At 37.3% G+C, this 24,377-nt stretch overlaps 1 protein-coding gene across 1 annotated transcript in view; it reads right to left on the bottom strand.

Annotated features, from left to right (window-relative positions):
- LOC126045078 (uncharacterized) overlaps positions 1-24,377 on the bottom strand; it is a 462,867-nt gene that overhangs the window by 436,257 nt on the left and 2,233 nt on the right. The gene's annotated exons all lie outside the window — the stretch shown is intronic.

Genomic DNA, 24,377 nt, shown 5'->3' with positions numbered 1-24,377 from the left:
ACTGACTTATGAACAAACTACCACTAAGAAGAAAATAACAGAATCACAGTGACTTGTTGCAATTAACATATTATTGGTTTAAAATTCATCCATTCTGATTGTAAGGTCACAGAAGACTGAAATTTATTAAGACATAATAAGGAGAGACAGTAGTGATATTAAACTTTGAGGGCATTGTTCACACTATTTGAGTAAGCTTATGGACTTTTCCATCCAGCTTGCCATATGATCCAAGAATAAAATGAAAGCTCAAACTTTTAATTCACTTATGGGCAAAATCAATTAACTCTCCAATTCATATGCATGTTTTCTTTCCCCATTCTTGGTCTGTATGGATTCTCGTAATCTCACAATATTTGCTAAAGTAGCTTTAAAATTACTTAGAAAAAATTCTGTGTTTCTTATTTAATTTTATTCTCAGAACTAAGGAAAAAAAAAAAATGTGGAAAGCCTGAATTTGATTCTTTTCACTGTAGTGAGTTTGGAGTCCTCATCCTCACACACCATTGCACTCTATGTCACTTACAATTTTTAAAATAAGGTAATATTGAACTTTATTAACCAAGTTATGTTTAAGTTTTGTCTCTGTCTCCTTCACAGCTAAATATTTCATCCTAAAACAAATCTGAGACTTCAGACCATTCAGGCAAACAAATCAAATCAAGTTAAACTGTTTTGTATAAGGCAGGTAAACCTCATACAAGATTGACATAGATGTCTATTCATGACATTTATTCATACCTCCTTTTTCATGGAAGATGCTGAAGGATGCCTATCAGAGAAGTACTGTATTTCAATGATTTCTGTCTTTAAAAAGCTTCTTTCTATAGAGAGAGAACTAAAGGTGAACCTTATGATGGTGTATTTCACAAGTTTTCAAATTCTTTCTCCACACTCAATACAAAACAAATAACAACAATAATAAAAGATTAGGCTGATACAGAGAGGCCAGATCCCTGGAGATTGTCTTCCAGGGCATAAGAACATCATAAACTTTCAGGCTGCTCGTCCGTGGTGAGGCAGAACAGCAGCACAGCAGCCTGAGCTGATGGTAGGAGAGTGGGAGTAGGCATAGCACTCCATGCTGCCTCTCTCCCTCCTTTTAGCTGTTCCCACAGATTGGGCTTCTTGGTGTCAGGCAATTTGTCAAGAGTTGTACAAGTGGACAGCACAAAGGATAAAAAGCTCCATTTTTGGCTTCTACTAGAGTTTTCCTTTTTTCTTTTCCTTTACTTTTTTCTTTTCTCTCTTCCTTTCCATTCCTTTACTTCTTCTCTTTTCTCTCTTCTTTTAAATCACTATCTAGGAAAATTGCATTTTACCTGGTTAAGTAGTGAACAAAGAAGAATTCAATTAATGATTAAAGAACTGTGGCAAAAGACATCCTATTTTCTGCCAGCCCCACTACAGGTGTCTAAATATCAGAGTATCATTATGACTTGCATGTTTACTTGCAGTAAACATTACTTCCTAGCCTGATTCTCATTTTCTAATATGCTGAGAAATTAAATAGATTTACTTAAAAGAAAAATTCAAACTGCAAAGGTTATATCAATACAACTTCTCAACGTCATAAGACATGGTGTCATTAGGCATTAAAATGTGTTCTAATTACCTGTGTATCACTTGAACTCTGCTTTTAAAAAAAAATTCTGAAATGAATTTTCTGTATGCATTATGTGCTCTTCCTTTTAGAGTTAGTCCAGTATTTTTCACTTGAAGAGTTTTTAATGAGAAATACTAACTTCATTGTCAAAGGTTTTTATGGGATGTACTATTTAACAGAGAATTTCAGTGCAACATTATAAAAGTATTGCACTTCACTAAGATCAAAATGTTTCAATTTCTACATTGAGCAATAATACATATTTTATATGATGTAAGATAAAAAATTTTAAAATAATAATACAAATAATAAAAAAGAAAATAAAAATAAATAATAAAAAGTTTTAACCTTATAAAAAAGTGGCTCAGTGGTATGAAAACAAAATACTGTAGTACATTTTCCTCCTTTTGCTCCATCAGTGATTGATGTTTTTGGCTTGCTTCTACTTCAGCCAATATTCAAAGTCCCAGAATTTCCACCAGAAAACAATTCCAATTTTCTGCTAGCTATAATTCTCCTTAATTCATAAACTTGGGATATCCATCTGGGGCAAAAGTTTTTATTGGATAGGAATACTTGATAGGAATGCTGAGTTAAAGAAAAATAAATCTGACTAACCTGAACTTTGTTCTTGCAAGGTTAAACTAAGTCAATACAAGGCTACACTGAACTAGAAGCAGCACTCATGATCTTCTACTGCATCTGGTAGTCATACTGCCTTCCCTATGTTGGCACTAGCACACTGATTGACTGAATTTTGTTTGTTTGTTTGGGGGAGAGATTAATTTTCAGACATTTCAGGCTGATAACAGGAGGAAGCAGAAAAGAAGATGGAGTGAGAGTGATTTTGATGGTCTGAAATTAGCTTTAATTGTGAAACTTTGTCTTCAGAACCACTGTTCTGCAGAGCAGAATTGTTAATGTGGCATTTAATGCTTATTTTTTGTATATCTATGCTTTCTCTTTATTCAAATTAAGTTTACTGATGTTCACTGCATTGTTTTCAGTTTGTCAATCTCTCTGCTGGTGTGGTATTTTGTGAAAAGACAAATTTCTGAGAAATGTCATTACTTTTTTTACCTGTTAAAGCAGCATATCTATAAAAGTCTTTTAAGCTCCCATATGTTCCTTCTATACCTTCCTCAAAGAATTTTCTCCTTTTCCCTTTAATTTCATTAGATTTTCATTATTAACATTTTTAATGTACAATAAATGGAACTCCGTTAAAAAGATACTGAAAGAGGTATGATTGTCCCTGCGTTGTAAGATGAATATTGATTTGCCATTGAAAGAACTGTATTTACAATTGTATGTAAGGTGGGAATACAGAAATTAAACTTCCAACAATTGCAATGAGATATATAGATGTGTACAAAATAATGATCTATACCCGCAAATGCAACTGGTAAAAAGGCCACTCAATATTGATGTCTACAATTTGGAGCCGAATCCAGCTCAAATAATCTTACTAGCATCAGTGTGACTGTTTTTTTACTAAAGGCCTTTATCTGCAATGAAAACTGCTAGAACTGCATTGTAAGGTTGTATTTACATGCCACTATATAGCACAGAACACTTGGGATCCCGATCTCCTTGTCATGCAGATAGGATGTCCGACTTAGTGCACCCCATCTGGGATATGCATCTGCAGTTCTTTTCTGCAGAAAGCAGAGCACACTCAAGTCTTGCTCTTGAGATAGCTTTGGGTTTCAGCAGTGGTATATACTTGGACCTTGAGCATTTCCAGTTTTCTCAGTGGAAACGTTGCTTAAGCTGACACAATTAATAAAGAAATCTGAAAACTTTGTTCCATGCTCCTAGATTAGAAGCAAACAAAACCCCAAACCCATTCTAGATCTCTAGAATGAACACTAATAAGATCTACTGTGAGAGGTTTTTTGGTCAGGAAAAATGAGTAAATGAATAAATTCTGATCGGAATGGGAACCTTTGAGCTATTTTTCTAAGGTAATTTGTACATAAGCAAACTACAGTTGCTGTAAAGTAGGAAAGAATATTGAATATGGAAGTCCTCCAATTTTCTCTTTCTAGTACTAATTTTTGTCTGAGCAATTTAGAAGCAACATGGAGCATGAAGGTGCCTACAGGGCCAAAGAAAGTTGACCACAGTTGTGACAGACTAGAAGTTGATCAGATAGCAAATCAGCCCCTATTCATCTTCATTTTCATTTTTCTGAAAGGACTACTGTGTTCAAATGCCAATATGGAGACATTTTTTATGTCAGCTATTTGCAGATAGTCCTTCCTCACTTAAGAAAGATGGTTTCCAACACCTGTGTTATGATAATACACTGGATGCATACCCATGCAAAGCCTCATGCATATTTCTCACATGATGAATTTTTATTGCAGATTAGAAGTGACAAGAACAGGATCTCTGCCTTAAAAATGCCCTATATTCATTTACATATATATAACCCAAAGCCTTTCTTTTGTGAAATGGACCAGTAAGCTACCACTTGAGTCCCTGTGCTATATATACTTATAAAAAATATTAACCTGTTTGTTATTATTACTGTGTCCTTAAAAAACCTCTTTTTAAAGGTCCTGGAAAACAGCCAGGGAGTAATACTCTGTTCCTGGGCTCCTGGTACAGAGTAGTTTGTATTTACACAGATTATTGATGCAGTCTGACCTGATCCATGCTCTATAGTGTATGGAGTGATGTGTGGTTCAGTACTATGCTGCAGGCTTACTTTGCTGAGTGCCCACATGGCTGCAGTATTCCCACTACACATACCTTTAACATGCTCTCTAATTTTGTGGATACTTGTTAACCTACCTCTGTAGGAAATACTGTTGCACTGTATCCACAATGCAGTGAATACATACATGACATTAGAGGAAAAAGTGATTTTATTTAAAAGAAAAATGGAAATCAAACTTGCTTCACTCACTCCCACTCTCTCTTACCACACAAGCACAACTATGTATGTGATGCCCAAGAGGTCCACTCAGTGGTCAGGGACCAGGGTAGGAGTGTTCAGGCTGTCTGGCCAGCAGTGGGCCACCTCAGTGCTCATGTCCAGATGTTAGGATGCATCATTTGCAATGATGTGGAAGACAGGGGAAGACAATTATCAAGTCCTCTTCATGTATCCTGGGTTAGTGATGACATGCAGATTTCAGATATGCATTTTTTTTATCCTTTCAGAGCTGGCAGTGTATCTATTCTGGTACATATCTGTGAGCCAGCACTGTCTTTGTATCCAAATCTGGGTGTTTTATGAAAAACTGCATATAGATCTGCTGGGGTGCTGATGACCTGCTAAACCAGATGCCATTAACACAGGCACTGAGAGCCATTTCCCTGCTGTATGTTCCTGCTGGTGCCTCCAGACCCAGACATTTGCATTCATTTTCCATTCACACCAATCTTAGCCTTTCTGATTCAATTCTTTACATCTTTATAGTACCCCATTGATTTTTAATTTCAAGCAGTAGTGCTGAGAGTTATTTAAATCCTTCTGCCAGGTCTCTGTGTGATTGGGGAACATTCCTGCAACTGAAAGACGAATATGTCTGAAGGCTCTGAAAAGTGTTGAAATCTACTTCTCTTGTGCCAAAGGTAGGAAGAGGACTACCTTACAGATAAGCTCATTTATAGCTGTACCATTGAAGAGACCTAACTGTTTTTCCCTAAACTGCCACCTATAAGCAACCTAGAAAATATGCCATCTGAATAAGAAATAGAAAGGAAATAGGAAGTGATTTAAAATGACAGTGTAAATGTACCCATAGCCTGTATCTAAATTTACCTGCTGATGTGTGTTACAGGACAATTTGGATGTCTGGTCCTTCAGGTCAAAAACTTCTTGGACCATGTTCTAGACCTTCTCTGGATATTGTACCTCTGTGGAAAAAAAAGGAAAAGTGTTTATGAAAAGAGAAGATGTATGAAGCAGAGGGTTCAGTACTAGCCACAATATCATCTAATTATGAAGTTATGGCCAGGACTCATGTTTACATCTGAAACTGTCAAAAGATAGCATGAAATTTCATGATCATACACATTAAAAAGATAGATAAGTAGTATAAATGTTACCCCATACAATGTACAGCTAGCTTCAGTAAAGAAAAGAAAAAACATAAAAAAACCCAAACCGAACAAATGAAACAAAACAAGCAAACTGTGCCCCCCCCCCCCCCCCCCCCCCCTTTAATATTAGAGACATATTACCTACAAGTTTGGATTATTCAGTTTTTATTACAGAACTAGTTCATTATCCTCCATAAAATTGAACCTACCAAAAAACGACCATGTCAGAGTGAGCTTATTTTCAAATGTCATTGTTAAACAAAGGGTAGAGGTTTAGGTTCAGTGTGCTTGTGATATTTTATGTCCTTTCTTCAGCTCATTGTTTGTCATCAGTGCTGTAATCACAAAATTCCCAAGAAAATTACTTTCTGTTTTAGAAATTGAACACCGGTGTTACCTACTTTGAAACAGAAAAGTGTAACTTCAGGGATTGAGACATGATCAGTATGTAAGAATTATAAATTATCCTACTTCCTGTCATAAACCCTAATGGCAGTCCAGAGTAGTTAGTTCAGCTGTAAATGTAAACCTGTATTTAGATGTGATGAACATCACCATTTTTCCAGTGCCATGAATTTAATTAAAAAACCAAAACCAACCAACCCCCCTAAAAACCACAAAAAGCTTTATTAAAGCTGAATTACAATAAATATCCTCCCTCCCCAAATTACTAATATTGAGGCAGAAAAAAACCCCTAGTGATTTTGTAGTACAGAGCTCATAATGATGAACAAATTGCAGATATACAATTGCAGCCTAGCATATTCAACCTGAGCTTGATTAGAAAATTATTTTAATTTTTTGTGAGAAATTTTTTCAGTTCTAATGACATTTCAGATTTCAAAAAAGCTAAATATATTGATTTAATTTAAACAAACTTCAGCTCTTAAAATTAAATAACTAGTGAAAAGTCAAATGTAGAATTTTTATTTCCCCTCTTAGATTAGTGTATCAGCACATGGAACAAATGGTGAGTAACATGTGATAAGTATTGATTAAAAAAAACCCACTCATTTACTGCTGTCTCATTCTTGCCCTTCATTACTTGTGTGTTTTTGATTCAACACAAACCTATACTGAAGTCCTTGTTGGTCACAGGACTCATTTTGTTGCCATGTGCCTACTGATCACCTTAACCTCCTTAACCTCCCTTCTAAGCAGTCCTGATAATGCATAAAAAATGCACTGCAAATAAATACTAAGAAGTACACTTAGTCCTTTACACACTGAAATCAGGAATGAATGTCTCATTAAATACAGCTGTAGGAGTAATACAAAGTATTGTCTTAATAGTCTCATTGTGCAAAACAAGAGACAAACAGCTTCTATTATGTCCTAAAGAATTCACTGTCACTGTATAACAGTGTTGCATGACCCAGAATTGGGGTTAGTATTGAAATGGGAATACTGCTTGAGATTTGGCATCTGAAGTTATTTACTCATTTGTAACTTAGGTGCAGGCCAGAGATACTGTTTTTCTAACACTTTAAATTTCACTTCAGATACCACTAACCTCAAGGTAAGAAGTGTAAATACTAGCTGAACTACATAATGGAAGAGGCTTGATATAGATTCCTTACTTTTCATTTCTTGGGATACTCATCTTTCTTCGGTTCACTGCTTACTGAGAACATATTACATAGGCTTAAAGTATGCTTGTGATTGACTTTGTATTCTGAAAATTTAATAAGGGGTGAAGGAGACATTGGCTTTTCCTGACACCAAAAGGCTTTCCAAGCAGAGAGCCCTAACAAAAAATTATAAATTGAGTCATTTCCTGCCCTTCCTTTTGTACCTTGATCATTGTGACAAAAGAAAAGAATGACTCATGGTGCCAACAAGAGAGAAATCAATCAAGAAAAGCACTGACCCTGAAACTCAGACCTAAATAACCCCTGCATGCGGGGAAAGGGAAAAGGAATCCTAGAACGCAGCTTTTCATTGGGGTACTGCTTCCACATTTTTAATTAAAAAGCCATCAAATGAAATGTGCAAACAATACCAAAAGCAGGCATAAAACAATTCAGAAGGAAGAATGAAGAATAGCTAAAAATAGTTCATTTTCTGGTTGATTGCTTTAACCACTATACTGTTATACAAAAGGTCCAAGATAGTACAGCTTTGCTTTGCCTGTATAATTTAATAGATTTAATCATGGCTATTCTGCTTTATAGTGAGTTCAATTGTTACTACATACATTAAACAAGCTCATAGAATGCCTTTCATCTAAGACTTCTCAGAAGATTCAGATGCAACAACGTTCAGCTTATGAATGTCACAAGGATTAAAGAAAATAAACCTTGACAAGTGTGGTCATGGTGGTGACATCTCTGAATTTTCTGGTCATTACTTAAGTTTCATTCACAAAAAATGTAGGTACCAATGAAGTGAAAGCTACACAGACTTCTGGTGAATTTTTATATTAGACTGATACCCACCGTTGGAAAATTGAGTGAAATTCTGTGTCATTCTGAGGAAATTTAGGTGACAAAATAATTATGAAAGTACATAGCCATATGATTACATAAGTAAAAAGCTATCAAACTGAACAATGTAACTAACACATTAATTTACTTTTCTCTTGGCACTTTCCAGGCTGTTTGAACATTATAACCAGCAAAAATTCAGGTATTAATTCTTACCATAAATTGGATTTAATGTAAAACAAAGGCAAATTAATCATTCCTCAGCCCACCAGTTTTCTTACTGTTCCTCCGAGTTCGTTTTGCAAAGGACTGTGGAACATTAAGTTTTTTTATTTATACTATGGTTTTCATTACTGAGTAAGAACATGATCTGTAGTGGACCATGTTGTAGAAGTACATGAAACTATTTCTTTCTGCTGTTTTCAAGTAGGCAAGGAATGCAAGGGGAAAAGCCTGAGAGAATAAGCATACCTTTTAGCTTCTCTGTCACACAGAAAACCATCCAGAACAACTGAGTCAAAATACAATCCTTGGTCTGCTTTTGAAACCTGTGTAGTTAAGCTTCATCTTCCTTGGGAGCTGCTGTAAAATTGCAATATAACCTTTATAATGCAGGCATTTTAACTTCTTTCAGTAAGACTGATTCTGCATTGGGATTCCATTGACACACACAGTAGGAACAGAAATGCTTCTTTGGGCAGAAAATTTATAATACATTTTTATATAATTTTAAAAGATCTTTTAATAAAATAGTATTAGTTTGTCTTTATGTCTTAAGAATATCAGTACAACAGAAGTTGTTCAGTGCCAATAAAAAAAAAAAATAAAAAATGCCAGCCACTGCCACATTTGAGTGCATGTAGCTCATTCCACAAATAATAGAAGGAAAAGCCCAAATGACAGATGGAACCGAAATTCTACTATAAAATAAGTTGGTAGCTTCCAACTTGACTTTTCCTTAAGCAACATGTGAACACGCATGCATACATACATGCAGGTTTTTCTATTAGAAGAATCTATCCTAATGATTGTTCTGCTAATTAGTGTAAGTATATGAAAACAGCTGAAGGAAAAAATGGAGTAAGAGAGGGCTACCAAAACTGTTATACATTTTTGCTTGAGTAAGTCTCAAATTGGTTTCCAAAAATTACGGATGAAATAAAGAAAATGAAAGAAAAGAAGGGGGGAAATCCTCTAACTTAGAAGCTAATGATGTTAATGAGAAAATAATGCAGTCTGAGATGTATAATCTCAGATTATTCAACACAAAGTAAAAAGTGATTTTTTTCTTACTTTTTATGAATATGTATAATACAATTCAATACAATACAGTGCAATGAAATACAATATAATGTATGTAATACAAATATTAATTACATATAAAGTTACAATACATAGATAATTGCAATATATATATAATTGCATAAAAATGAATATATTTCTATTAGGAAAACAGTTATTACCTGAACCATCTAGAGTGAACAATTTCTACAACTCCATCAGGCCACAAGCAGAAATGACTGAAAAGCTCTTAAGGAATTTCTGAAGTCTTCAGCTAGCTTGACAGTGGATAGTTCCTGCAGAGGAGGAATGAAGCCTAAAAATCTACTGTTACAGAGGTGCCAGCTGAGGACAGTTAACAGAAACACTTTGCCTGCCAGCAAAGCCAGCCGAAGAAATTTCCATCAGGGCCGCTTCTTTCCTTTAGCACACAACAGTTCCCTTTCATTTGTTTTGACTCAAGGTTTTGTGCAGCCACACTATAAATTGGGTTACTAAAATGATGTGAATTAAATAGGTCTATGGAAAATACCTGCAAATCCTACTCAGTTTAATCTTAGCCTTGAATTTCACAATTTGCAGAGGAGAACTAACACAAAAGTGTTAAAAGGATGACATACCAATGCCACCTTATGGAGTTGATTTTGAACTAGGAGGAAAAGACACATTAGAGCAATGAGAACTGATGCGTGAAATCTTCAATTTCTGGCTGTATGGTAGTTCCACAATTATTAATGTGGACCTGTAAATTATCTAGTATCTACCTGTTAGCATAGCAGTACCGGTTAAGCATAAACACACAATCATGTTTTCCATTAATTAAATCAAGTGCAGAATATTGAGTTTATGTCAAAATGGTGCTTGTATATTGACTTTAAGTTAACTATGGGAAAACAGCTCAAACTGCTTAAAATGTACTGACTCAAGGTTCTGTCCTTGTTTTTAACAAATACAAAAACTGGAGAGTTAATTTATTACAGACACAGCTTGCATCATATCAAAAAATAGTATTGTTGATCTTGCATGAAAGGTTGATGCATCCCACCTAAATTTAGGCAGCTGAAGTGTAACTGTCTCTATCTGAGGTGTATGCACAGATGAGTACAATGCAGCACAGTTTTAAGTAGATGTTGGCAATGGGACAGAATAATTGCAGTAGGGGTATACTGATTTCCCTACATTAAATACAAAGACAAGACTTGCTGAAATGTAGTTATTTACACTATAGTCATTATAACTAGGTGAAATTAATCCAGTCTTAGGAGTGCTAAATCTGATTTAGACATAAGTAAGGGTATGTGGAAGAAGAGTGTCTGCTCCTTTAAGGGTATTTGGTCAAAGGAGCCATAAAGACCTGACCAACACATAATAAGGGAGGTCTTGGTAAGAAAAAGCCTGGTCACTAGCACAAACTGGGGGGGTGAAAAAGTTTATATTTTTAGTTGAGAGGATAAGGAAAGGGAGAGAAACACACAAAGACACAGAACCTGACCCACTAGCATTAACAAACAGTAACTAGAAACAAACCTGTCCAGTCACACTAATTGATAGGCTATTAAGAAACTGCAGGCAAATGGGACTTTGCAACTGATGAGGATGCAAACCTGGGAGTCCTGCATGTTGGAGGGGGTTAGTGGGACTGTTCCAGCTGATGAGGCAATGTACAGGGGAACTGGGAACAGGGAGCAGCAGAAAGGGGGGGGCAGGCAGAAAGGGGTATAAAAGGGCCCAGTTGTGTGTAAAAACACTGCTCTGGCTGAGCTCTGTACCTGATCAGCACAGTCTGTTTCATCATAATTCTTATATCTTCTTATTAAATCTTAACTCTCTCTCACCATAATCTCACTCTATCCAAAGTGTGTGTGTGTGTGTGCTGCCAGGACTCGGTGCCAGCTGCTGGTGAGACCTGTATATAGGTGAGTGAAATCTGATGTCAGCTAATGGAGTCAGACCAGGGGTGCGGGTGCCCCTGACCTACAGTGTCAGCTACCAGAGCCAGTGGGGTCTCAGCATCAGCTACTGGGGCCACTGGGGGTTTTATGCTTCAGCCACTGGGGCAGGAACAGTGTGTGTTCCCCAAAAACAGCTACTAGGAGGACCAGGGTGAGTGAAAGGCTCAGTGCCAGTGGCTGAAAGGGGACCACAGGTCACAGCCCATGTGCCTGGTGCTGACTGCTGGGATACATAAGATTAGATTCTCAGGTAAAAGAAAAAAAAAATCTAGTCCACTGTTGTTTCAAAGAAACATTGCATATAATTTTATCAAAACACAGATTTCAAATAGCATGCCAGAAGCCAATATCTTTAATATAAATATTTTCCTAATTCCCTGCTTAAATTCATGCCTAGGTTATAAACTATTTCTTATTTTACCATTATTTTCTTTTAGCTTGAATAGCTCTTCTTCCTCACCAGCCTTTGCATTCCTGTAACAGAGGAATACAATATAGAGAATATAGAGTGTTCTTAATTTGTACTATATAAACGTATCTATCTACAGTATTTAATTTGCTAAGTCAAGTTGTTTTATTCTTTAAATATAAATCAGTTTAATTCCTCAACTCATTGGAAGTGGAATTTCTCTGTATTTTCCAGTTTTGAAGGTATCTTGCCTGAACAAAGGTGATCAGAACTGAACATAATACTTCTAAGGGAACAAAAATATAAATATTTTCTTGTGTCTGTAAGAAATTTACGGGACCAAAGGTTGCATCAGTCTGTGATCTACTAATATCTAGATTTTCTTCCTCCTTCCTTATATCTGAGGAACTCCCACCTTGCTACAAATATTTTTACTGTTAGTTTCCAAGTATCTGATTTTGTACTGCATTATACTGCTTTTAACTCAGTTGTATTATTACTGTCCTTTAGTTGACCCTGTTCATATTTCCTTTACATTGGTGCATCCCAGTTTTGTGTCATCAGTATATTTCCAATTCTTTCATGCACAGGTTGCTAAATAATATATGAGTGAAATATTAAGCAAAATCAAGTCCACAAAGAAGTATTGTGAAACCCTACTAGTAACATCTTTCCCTACCAGTTGTTTCCTTTTCAGTACAGACTGATTGGTCCAGCTATTCTTACATTAATCTCCATCTCCTTCATCTTAATTAATAACATCTCCCCTGGCAATATATCAAGTTCTACTGAAGTCCAGATAAAGTAGTTTAGATAAAGCATTGTCTTTGTTTGAAGAAAAAAATCCTAAAGTTTTCTTAACAAAGAAACATATGAGGTTAATCTATTACTTTGATATATCTCTTCCACTTTTTATCTGCTTTTATTTAATTCACCGTCTTCAATGCCGTTAAGTAACTTTTCTTTCCAAATTTAGCCATTGCACTCACACCTTCTGTCATGTTTTAATCTTTATATAATACAGATACTACACTTTCTGTTTCTGTACAAAAATGAACCATTTTTTATTTTATTGCATTACTGGACATACCAATCCCATGAGTTCACGTAGCAATTATCTCAGAATTCTGTAATGAAGAAATATCTGGTCTCTCTGACATAAGCAATGAATCCATTCCTCAAAGGTCCTAACCACATTCCACTAATCTCTTTCCACTAGGAAAAGTTGGAGGGCCAATATAAAAAACTGTAGGTGCAAATTGGAGTTAAGCATTAGGCAGAACTGATCCAACTCTGATCTTCGCATATGACAGAAGTCCCACCTTGTTACAAGGCACCTCTCATACTGTTTTGTGTCCATCGGCTTTAAATTTTAGGACAGTATTTTTCAGGTTATTTTGTCAGAAATGAAAGATAAACCAATAATTCTGGAAGCAAGTCCATTTTCAATTTGATAATTAAAAGACAACCATGATACTAATTTTCTAGCTGAAAATACTATTACATTCTGCAGAATCAGTGAAATATTTAGAAAGTGACATGCTAGAATCAATATAAGGGATATCTTGTTAATATAAAAGAAAATTGAAAAACATAATTCAAGAAAGTTCAAAGATTTATCACTGCAACTATTTTTTTCCCCTCCCCCTCTAAGTAGCAGATCTTTAATCACTATCAGCTGGCTGTAACCTTCCAGAACTCCAGTCAAGAGTATACTTCATTTCTAGACACACATAGGTCCAGACTGTGGATGCTTTTGTGTGATTAGGTTAAAACAGGTAAAAAGACAGAATTTTTATAGCATTACAAAAGGTCTTTGTCTTATGGGAAAATAAAGGGCAAAAGCTTAAAACTAATGGTGCTTTAATGGAGTTTTCAAAGCTGGAGAGCTTCACTACTGATTTTAGGGGCTCTGAGATGTTGTTAAAAGAAAACTGTAAGCTAATATTACTAGGTTTATGATCTTAATCAAAATTTCAGGAGGAAAGCTGAGTTTATAAGCATGAGAAGAATTTGCAATTATTAAGCTGAAATGTATCCAGTGGCTTCTCAGTTAAGGACAATCTGAACTTTTTGTTTGTTGGGGTTCTGTCTTTACAAGTATGAAAATCAGTAATAATACAAAAAAATTGTAAATGGCAACATTATTGTTACTTACCTGAAGAGTACAGATATGTGCCTTTCAAAACCTTGAAAAAAGTTTCAACAAAAAGTATTAATACCAGTACTACTTTTTTTATGGAGTTCGAGAGTGCTTGGTGGTTGTTTTGAAGGCTTGGAATGGGGACTGACATTTCTCTGAAAACTTGAAGCTTACGCTACTATAGAAAGAAAAGAACATGACAATGATGATTAGCTATTGAATTTGTCCAGTGTGATATCTTTTTTCAAGCTGCGTGAACTATAATAATACAGTGCTGCTGGTGAAAAGTGAGTTACCAGGTTCTTATATGGCACAGTATACTCAGCAGTGTGCTTTATGTCTCTTTAACTGACACACATGTATATACCCATGATTATGGGCATGTGCTGACATCTAAGCCACAAGAATAACAGTCTTAGGATGTGTGAAGTGCCCCAATATATTACATGAGCATAGCTCCTGAATGAGCTGGTTGAAATGACTCCTCTCATATCTTATTCCTATGACTCTCAACAGGAAATACAACATTGATTTACTGAATGTCTAAATAGTCCATAACTGATTAGATTTATCTCATGGTATTTTTCATATGAGAAGAATATTATATTATCCATCATATTACACATGATTATCCATCATTAGTGAATTTGATGGGCATTTTTTCCCTGAGTTCAGGAAGTTATGTATTTCCACTCATATGTGTATTTAAAAATATATATGCATAGCTGTGAAACTTTATATATATGTATATAGAGTTTCTCTGTCTCTCTTTCCTTGTGTGTATGTGTGTGCATGGACATGCAAATTCCTCCTCTAGAAATATCAATGAAAGGACAAGTAAGCTTGTAATAAACAGTTAAATAAACTCTGCCAGGTTTCAATGAACATCATAGAAAAAGAAGGAGTGAATAGCTTGACCAGCTCATCTCCCTGTAGGCTGTTCTCTATAGAGCATTTATAGTGAACTTAAACACTTAGCTCAAAGGGACTCCTTCTTATCCTAACTTAATGGATCTAAAAGCCATTATAATAGATCTCAGTCTGAAAGCATTACTGCACGAGCTGTTTCATACTGTGGGCCAGAATGGAAATAATACAACACAGAGCTAAAATATAGTTATCATCTGCATTTACAATAATGGAAACAATATTGTCCTGGTTTCAGCTGGGATAGAGCTAACTGTCTTCCTAGTAGCTGGTACAGTGCTATGTTTTGAGTTCAGCATGCGAAGAATGTTGATAACACTGATGTTTTCAGTTGTTGCTCAGTAGTGTTTAGACTATAGTCAAGGATTTTTCAGCTTCTCATGGCCAGCCAGGGCACAAGAAGTTGGCACAGGACACAACCAAGGCACCTGACCCAAACTGGCCAACGGTGTATTCCATACCATGTGACGTCCCATCTAGTTTAGGAACTGGAAAGTGGGGGGGGGGGGGGGGCAGGGAATTGCTGCTCGGGGACTGGCGGGGTGTCGGTCGGCGGGTGGTGAGCTATTGCCCTGTGCATCATTTGTACATTCCAATCCTTTTATTACTACTGTTGTCATTTTATTAGTGTTATCATTATCATTATAGTTTCTTCTTTTCTGCTCTATTAAACCGTTCTTATCTCAACCCAGAAGTTTTACCTTTTTTTCCCGATTTCCTCCCCCATCCCACTGGATGGGGGAAGTGAGTGAGCGGCTGCGTGGTACTTAGTTGCTGGCTGGAGTTAAACCACGACAAATATATATAGGGCATTAGAACATTCCAAAATTTTGTGTGGATGAAAGCTGGCTGTATTTTCCTTTGAAGAGACTTATCAAACAATTGCTTACTTTTGTCCTTTCATATTGATAATAAGTGTCATTTATGTTTTCAGCAAAAAGGATCCTAATAACAGACATCTACACTTAGTGTTCTTTATTGGGAAGGAATATTTGGATTTTTCTTAAAAAACATACAAGTACTCAACGTTCATTTCTGCATTTATATAAATGCTGACAATTTCTTAGAATGTTTCTTCTAGTTCTTGCATGTATTTTAATAATTTGTTATGTCTCTATGGTTGTAAATACTCAAATCCCTGCTGTAAATTATATCAGCTCAGGGTCTGGAAATTATAATTCAAATAAGTGTTACTTTGAGCAAAGATTTCGCAGAAGAAAGAAAGTGGTTGAATTTAATTCCTTTACATTTCCATAAAGAAACCATCCACAAGCCCTCAGACCTTTAACCCAGAGTCTAAGAGGTTGGTTCCATTCTCCAGTCCCTATAATAAAATTACCTGATATAAGGGATGTAAGACCGTATCTTGTTTAAGGCGATCCTGACTTCCCTGCCTGCTGATGAGATAAATGAAAAGTATAATTTATTTTTTTAATAAGTATTTGTTTTGTAGAGTGACAAGTGTAAAACCAACAGAATTATCTTTTCTTGTCTAAAATACTCTGACCAAGCACAAGGAATAAATCTGTTAAGTAAGGTGTCACTTCTACATTTTCACTTCTTAGACTGGAATCATGCTCTAAATAGAAATAAGTGTTAGAAGAAAGAGAAGGAAAATAAAACCAACAGCAGCACAGAACAACTGTTTTGAATGTAGTGATATTTTCATTTTAACTGGTTTTTAGTTACTGTTTCTAAAAAAAGATTATTAAAATTAAAAAAAAAAAAAAGCAGCTTGAAATCCACTGTATGTTATGTTTTCTAAAATCCATTACCATTAATATGGACTTCAGCTAGGTTTGGAAATTTTAGCTGCTCTGGCCAAATAATTTTTTTTTATATGTTAGTGAAATATCTCAAGGTTGTAGTTTTGGTTTGTGTTGTTGTTTTTCTTTCTTCCTTTTTCATCCATTATCATAAATCATTAGAATGTAAATTCCTCTTCTGACACATTTTCCTGACAATTGTGGTAGTCAATGACTAATGAAATACCAATATTCTTATTTTACTTTTATTAGATGCCTATTTATTGTACCCAAAGTTCAGACAGACATTTATAATCACACAAAAAGAACAACTTATCAAAGTCTGCCTCTTAGAATTTTTCTCCCCTCTGCAGCTTCATCAGAGAACCAGCAGTGGTTATAGGAGATAAAGAGACAAATATATAAATAAATAAATAGACAGATAGGTTGATTGACTGATACATCAATAAATAGATAAATAACACATTGATAGATCAATAGATACATATTACAGTACTTGCATTGATAAATGCGTAATACCATTTCTGACCACAAAAATTACATTTTCAGGTGATCCACTGATCTAAAAGGAAGCAGCAGGTTTCTATAAATTAGATTTATTATAGAAAACAGCTAGGCTGCATTCCACTTATTGCTCCACTAATACTGTGGGTTAATTAAAACAATCTATGTGCTTATGTTTCTCCATCTATAATTTTTCACCTGTTATTTCCTTCACCTGTGAGGATTATCATATATGAAACACCTACCAAAGTGTCCCATTTTCTTTAGTCACTGCATATTTTTACAGGACATCAGAATAGAAACCAATATTTGGATATGGTTACTTTTAAGACCAGCTGACATTTCAGATTTACTTTTATGAGTAATAAATGCTAACCATAGGTAATGAAGTGGAAAGTCTTGCAAAGGCTATAGGTCAAAATCAAATTTTATCTCCTTTAAAGACAAATAGTGTTAAAAATGGCTGTCTCCTGCCTTTTGGAATCTGCAGTTAACCAACCTGCCAATTCAATGAGTATGGCAGTCTCAGGAACATTATTTTGTGTGGTGGTTTAAGCCCAGCTGGCAACAAAGCACTACAATGCTGCTCACTCACTCCTCCCTGCCCTGACCCCACTGGGATGAGGAGGAGAAAATATAAAGAAACATTCATGGGTCGAGACAAGGACAGGGAGGGATCGCTCACCACTTATGGTCACAGGCAAAAGACAGACTCAACTTGGGGAAAAAAACAAAATCAATTTACTACGAATCAAACCAGAACAAGGATAATGGATAAAACCCCAACATGGGCACCTCGCTGAGCATCTGCTCCCCCGCTCCCCTCCGTGGGCTGGGGGGACACAGCCTGCCGCCTGGTCTCCCCACGGGCTGCAGGGGCATCCCCTCCTTCCTCCCTGCCCTCGGGATCTGCACAGGGGTTCCTCTCCCATCCCGATCCCCCGACTCCCGACTCCCGGCAGGTTTCCCTTCTGGAATCTGTTCTCCCAGAGGCGGGTCTGGCTCCCAGCTGGGGAAGCTTCCAGTAGGAGCCGGCCCTGTGATATTTCATTTGTCTTGAAGTAATATGATTTTTTCTTTTCTTCCAGTATCAATACCAGATAGCACTGACATGTGTGTTAATATGTGATCTAATATATTTGCATAGTCTACTTGACTGTCATCAGGGGATTGCATTACCCATTCTAATCAGCAAACAGAATGTCTAAGCTATCAATTTTTTAAAATTCTATCCTTTCACTAAGTAGCTTGTTAATACAATGAAGTAACTGATATTAATTCAGAAAATATAAAGATACATACATAATTTACATAGTGAGCCAAAATAATATTCTAAATTAGTGGTGGCAATATCCTTTACTAGCTTCTACTGCTTAAAAGCTAGTTGTCTAGTCTAAGCTAATGATCAAGTTTCCTCATATAGTCAAGAATAAGAGTAAAATAACTATTTTTAAGAGGCAACAGAGCCTACCTTTCTTAGACATTTATTTTAGCACTAGTTAAAGTTATATGAGACAAGTCATATGTTAGGTGCTTAATTTTCAGATGTCCCTTCTCTGGTAATGAATAAAAGTTTCCCTCTGAAAGTGAAAACTTTGCAATTTAGTTGGAAAAAAAAGAATAAATTTAAGAGGTGAACATAAGCAGATCTAAGGAGTGAAAGATGGAAACAGGGTATGGTTTTTTATTTGCAATAGAATAGCATGAAAACATGAAGGAAAGGAGAAATTAACACTAGATACAATAATTTCACTAACTGTGTAACTGCATTTATATGTACTGTAAACAGTGACACTGATTACAGAAGACAAATATTATTGAATAGTGCTGATTTTACCAAAATAAAATTTTCTGCCAAAAAAAGAATTTGGCAAGAATAACCACTGCACCTTAAGATATGAAGGCATTCATCCATAACAGCCTTTATTTCTGTTTGTTGGACTTACACATCTTACTCTTAACTCAGTTTCATGATATGCAAAAATTGTTTACTATCCAATTCTAAACAGAGATTATACTTAGAATTTTAATTACTAGGGTGGTGGAACTTCAACATAAACAGAATCTATTGAAACAATATTTAAGAAATAATTAATAACCTATGCTATTAAAAGCAGGAGAAAATACAGAACACAAACAGTGAAGAAAGAATCTTGTGTACACTATTATGTGCCTAAAAGCAAAATAGATTAATGTCTAGACAGTGTTTAGTTAGATTCTGCTCAGTTGGGCAGAACATTTTATAAGCTCTTCTGTACTCAAAAATTTAAATTTTTAATCAATTTTTAATTAAATTATCTGGTATCATCATGTATCAAATTATTACAGAAGCATAAAATGGTTTGGGTTGGAAGGCACCTTTAAAGGTCATCTAGTTCCAGCCACCCTGCTGTGGGCAGGGACACCTTCCACTAGATCAGGTTGCTCAAAACCCCATCCAACCTGACCTTGAACACTTCCAGGGATGGAGCATCCTCAATTTCTCTGGGCAACCTGGTTCCAATGTCTCACCACCTTCACCGTAAACAATTTCTTCCTTATGTCTAGTCTACATCAACTCTTTTTTAGTTTAAAACCATTGTCCTGTGTCCTGTCACTACAGGCCTTGGTAAAAAGTCTTTCTGTGTCTTATAAGCCCCTTTAAGTATTGAAATGTTGCAAGAGGGTACCCCTGGAGCTTTCTCTTCTCCAGGCTGAACAGCCCAAACTTTCTTGACCTTTCTTCATAGGAGAGGTGTTCCAGCTCTCTGATCATTTCTGTGGCCTTCCTCTGGACCTGCTCCAACAGGTCTAGGTCTTTCTTGTGGTACAGGCCTCTGAGCCAGATGCCATACTCCAGGTGGGGTCTCACAAGACTGTAGTAGAAGGGGCAGAATCACCTTCTGTGACAAATGCACACGACTCCTTAATGAAACTAGCAGTAGTTTGGTTGAGGCTCCAAAGGAGACAAAGGCCTGAACCATAGCCAGGCCAAGAACTCCTCTAGACAACCCACCAAGGAGCAGAGTGACACAGTGAGCATTGGTGCATATGAGCTTGGAACACTGATCATGCAATTAATGCATGAATAGCAGGTGACTTTTCCAAGAGTCATTTATCAAGGAACAAAGAACGTTGTGGGTACAAGGAGTCCCATGCACACCTTTCCTGTTGTATGCAATCTGACTACGAGCCAACCACTTTATCCCATAAATATGACAGCCTAAGTGAGCCTTCTTTGAGCAATTCCTGCTAGGCAGCCTCCCTGTGTGGCGGTGATCTCCCCCTGAGCCAGGAAGCCTCTCAAGATTTCAGATTCCTTACCTGAGATTAAGAGATCCTTCCTTGCCCAAGGTGAAGAGACCCCTTACTTGCATCAGAACCTTGGTAAGTGACTCATAGCATGCTGAATTAATACTAACGAAACATTACTAATCCATGTAGCTACTCAATATTAATTATTATAAACTTTGTGTAGATAATTCCATTAGACATAAACTGTTGTCCAAGTCTGAGACTAAGATTGGACCTAGCCACACCTAGGCTCCATAAGGAGTTTAGAAATCAAGGTGGTCCACTGTGAACCTCGTGACTCAACTGATGGGTCTTCCTTACCCTTTTGTATCTCCGGTCATTGTGTGAATCATTCTAACTTGACTCTAACTCAATATTCCTTTGTATGTTTTTTCCATGCAGTAATTAATACAGTGAAACTTGCCCTCAAATTTATTGAATCTTGGTAAACCACTGTTAAGCTTTGTTAAATTCCATCAAATTTATTGAAATCTGTCAAATTGTTATTTCACCTCAGTAAACTGTATTGCTGCTTCTCTCTTTTGAGTGAGGTGCTGTCCCAACCCAATATCGGGGAGGGTTGCTAAATGATCCCGAGAGCGAGATTAAGACACAAACGAGGTCAAATGCTGTATAACCTTACAACTTTTATTTCCTACAACAACCAACAACTGCGATAGAACAAAGTGAGGAAGAAGGAAAAGAAAAGGCAGACCTAAGCAAAAGAATGGGAGAGAGGTAGCGAGACTAGTTACCACCACCACGAATCCAGCAACGTTCTGCTGAGCCGGTTCCGATGCCGATGTTGGAGGGTCGGGTCCTTCTGCTGCCAGTCCAATGCCTCTCCAGGTGTTACAGTCTTTCGGATGACTTCCCAGTCCAAGTTGTTCACACACACACGCGAGAGGGGAGTACGCGGTTCTTTTATCATCCCAGTCCCCCATCACTTCTTCGAAAAGTCCACCTCTTTCTTCAGAACTCATTATCCTGTGTGCCGCCCCCAGTTCCTCCATGGGCGCATGCCCAGGTGCTCGTGGTGGTTTCTCACCTTGCTTGTGGGCAGGCACAGCTCAGCAGGCACAGATGTGGTGGCTTTCTTCGGGGACATCTTGTGCGCACTCCCCCACAACAACAGGATGTCGAGGCAGCAGCGACGTCGAGGCAGCAGAACCAACACAGTCTCTTACATCCAACCCGTGGCTCGACATTGCTGTCCTCGTGGTGGAAAGAAAGTAAAGGTATAGAGAGAGAAAGAGGGAAAAGCTGCATGCTACAATGATATAACAGATTTCCATAATACAACAAAACAAGAAATTCCATGTTACTACAATACCATAACAATCAACTCCTATGAATTTAGCTAACTCTCATAATACTAAAGACTACAATGCTTATTATAACAATTGTAACAATTTTTAGACAGGTAAACAACAACATCCAATAACTAACAACATCTACTTAACATCAACTGTTATTCTAATCTGAACTAATTCTACAATATCAAAACACATTGCAAGGTTACAGAGAGTCAACAAAAAAAAACTATGGCCATTCGCATGAACAATTACAAGTACAAAAGAGAAGTATTAAGAGAACTATTAAGATAACTGCTAATAAAGCAAAGGCTATATAGTAAATTGGAATCAACGTGAACACGTAGTCATACTCCATCATTTTGCCGGCAGTATGCTACAAAATAGTCTCAGTCCTAGCGGCCCACGCTGTCTGTTGGTGTTGAGTCCGCATGCGCCTAAGGCGCATGCGCTGCTTGGGCCTAAACTCCTCTCCCAAAATGGAATCAATACAAAAGTAAACAAACAATAATCTTATAAAATAATAGTTAACCACTATTCTATTTAAACACATATTAAGATAATAACAATGATAACAGTATCTACTGAGAAATGTCCCCGTCCGGGCCTACGCTTTCAGAACGGGGAGGGGCAGAAGACGGTGGTCCACACAAACAAGTACAATTACAAGATGGTTGATGCGGACCCTTACAAAACCAACACATACATACAACAAGGAGAAACGTAGCAAAGGCCAACAAAACAACCGCCACAAAGTTCCAAAACCACCCGGGACACTTACAAGACCAAGACATACATATAGAGATGGCTAACAAAACAACTGTCGCAAAGTTAATTATAAGAAAAGCATGCATTTTGGATAACTGCGGAGTCAAAAAAAAAATATGGTGGTCTGACTAACCTGTGTGTGAAGGAGTGCTCACGCAGTTCCACGCCCTAGCCCAGAGCACATGTGCCTAAACGATTGATACAGTCGCGCGTTTTGATTGGCGAACAACACAAATCTGCTTTACACCGTTAGGCGAAGCAACAGGTACAAATTGCATATTCGATACGACAAGGAATAGCACATGGCACAAACATCAAAGCGTCAAATGCACACAACAGGTAAAACAGAAGCTGTTTTACCCATGGTGCTCCAGGTAACCAAGATCATGGATCACTGTCCCAAACGTTCCATGTTTGGATGGGGACATGGGCTACTTTCTAACAAAACAGATTCGTTCTCCTTATAGGAATCATATGGGATAAGGGGAGGTGGGGGAATTGGCTTCCCTTCACCTTCATAGGTAAATCTCCAACATAACATAATTAGAAATAACATCGTGTCTGCTTCTCTTTTTCTGTGGGCACGTCTGTGTCGCTTGCTTCTTCCTGAAAGTGAAACAAGAACAACTTCGCTTCTCGGGTTAGTATCAATCTTATGAATTTTTCCACAGGCATCTTTTGCCTCTCTCAAATGCAGGGGGTCACCCTCCAGTGGGTGTCTGTCCAAACGGATGCGGCACTGTTCGCAGGAAGACAAACAGGTTTTACATTCTTCTCTGGTAACTGGCCACCCTCGGGTGTGTGCTTCACAATAGAGGTCTTTGACTCCTGAATGTTGCCGCTTTACATGTAGCCATTCTAACAGGCGTTCCCAATTTTCCACTATCTGGGTGTTTTGTAGGAGGGCTAGCCAGGCCAGCTCATCCACTTTAGCATTCCATTGGCTCACCGGGGCATCATCTGGTTGGTGAGATGCTACCCAGGCTACTGCAAATTTTCCTTGTCTGGCAATGGTAAGAATATCTTGCTATTTTTCCTTTTGCCATACAGGTATCCTATTGACCTCCCACCCATTTTGTCCCCAGAATGGGAGCCACTCAGTGCAGCCCTTAAACACAGCATAAGAATCAGTATAGATATAGACAGAAGAAGCAGATTGAGCCTCGTGCTGGAAGATGCTCCACACAGCAATTAGTTCTCCTACTTGTGCACTGCCTATCCCTTCAGTGATGATCTGTTCCTTGGTATCTATTCGAAGTGCCACAGCTCGATATTTCCAAAGTTTTCCCTCTCGCTTCAACGGGGCATCCGTGAACCAGACATTTTGCAATTGTCCAGAAAACGGAGGAGCTACTTCTATTACAGGCAAAAGCTCGGAGGTGTCTCTATCTGAGTTCACCTTGTCTTGTATATTTAACACTTTTGCAGCTCCTTCTGATACGGAGAAGATTCCACAGTAGTGTTCTATGTGTGAATACCACTTTTGTACAGAGGCTCTCCGGGCCACCCCGTCAGGGGCTGGAGTTCCTGCCAAAACTGCTTTGATCACTTTCATTGGACCTCTAAGCACTATAGATTGTTGCTGGATGCTCCGCTCAGCTTCTCTCAGAGCTAAACTAACTACAAATAGACTCTTTTCCCAAGTTGTATACCTTTTTTTGGCATCTTTAAAGCTGCAAGAATAAAACACAATGGGCCGAACAGGTCCCTCTGGGCCTTTCTGAATGGGACCAAGGGCCTGATAGGCATTCACTTCAAACACCAACAATTGTAAAGCTTCGTCATGGACCTGAGTCCATTCCCACTGAGCTCTCTTTCGCAGCAAGTCGTACAGGGATCTAGCAATAATTGTGAAGTCAGGAATGTGTTTTTTCCAAAACACAAGCAATTCTAGTGCATGCTGTAAGTCTTTCTTTGACTTTGGCTTCTGGGTCTGATCGAGAGAGGAAA

The sequence above is a fragment of the Accipiter gentilis genome, chromosome 13 (genome assembly GCF_929443795.1).
Source record: "Accipiter gentilis chromosome 13, bAccGen1.1, whole genome shotgun sequence".
Taxonomy (NCBI): Eukaryota; Metazoa; Chordata; class Aves; order Accipitriformes; family Accipitridae; genus Astur; species Astur gentilis.
Note: the sequence above shows the minus strand (reverse complement) of the source record. Positions and strands in the feature narration are given on the sequence as shown.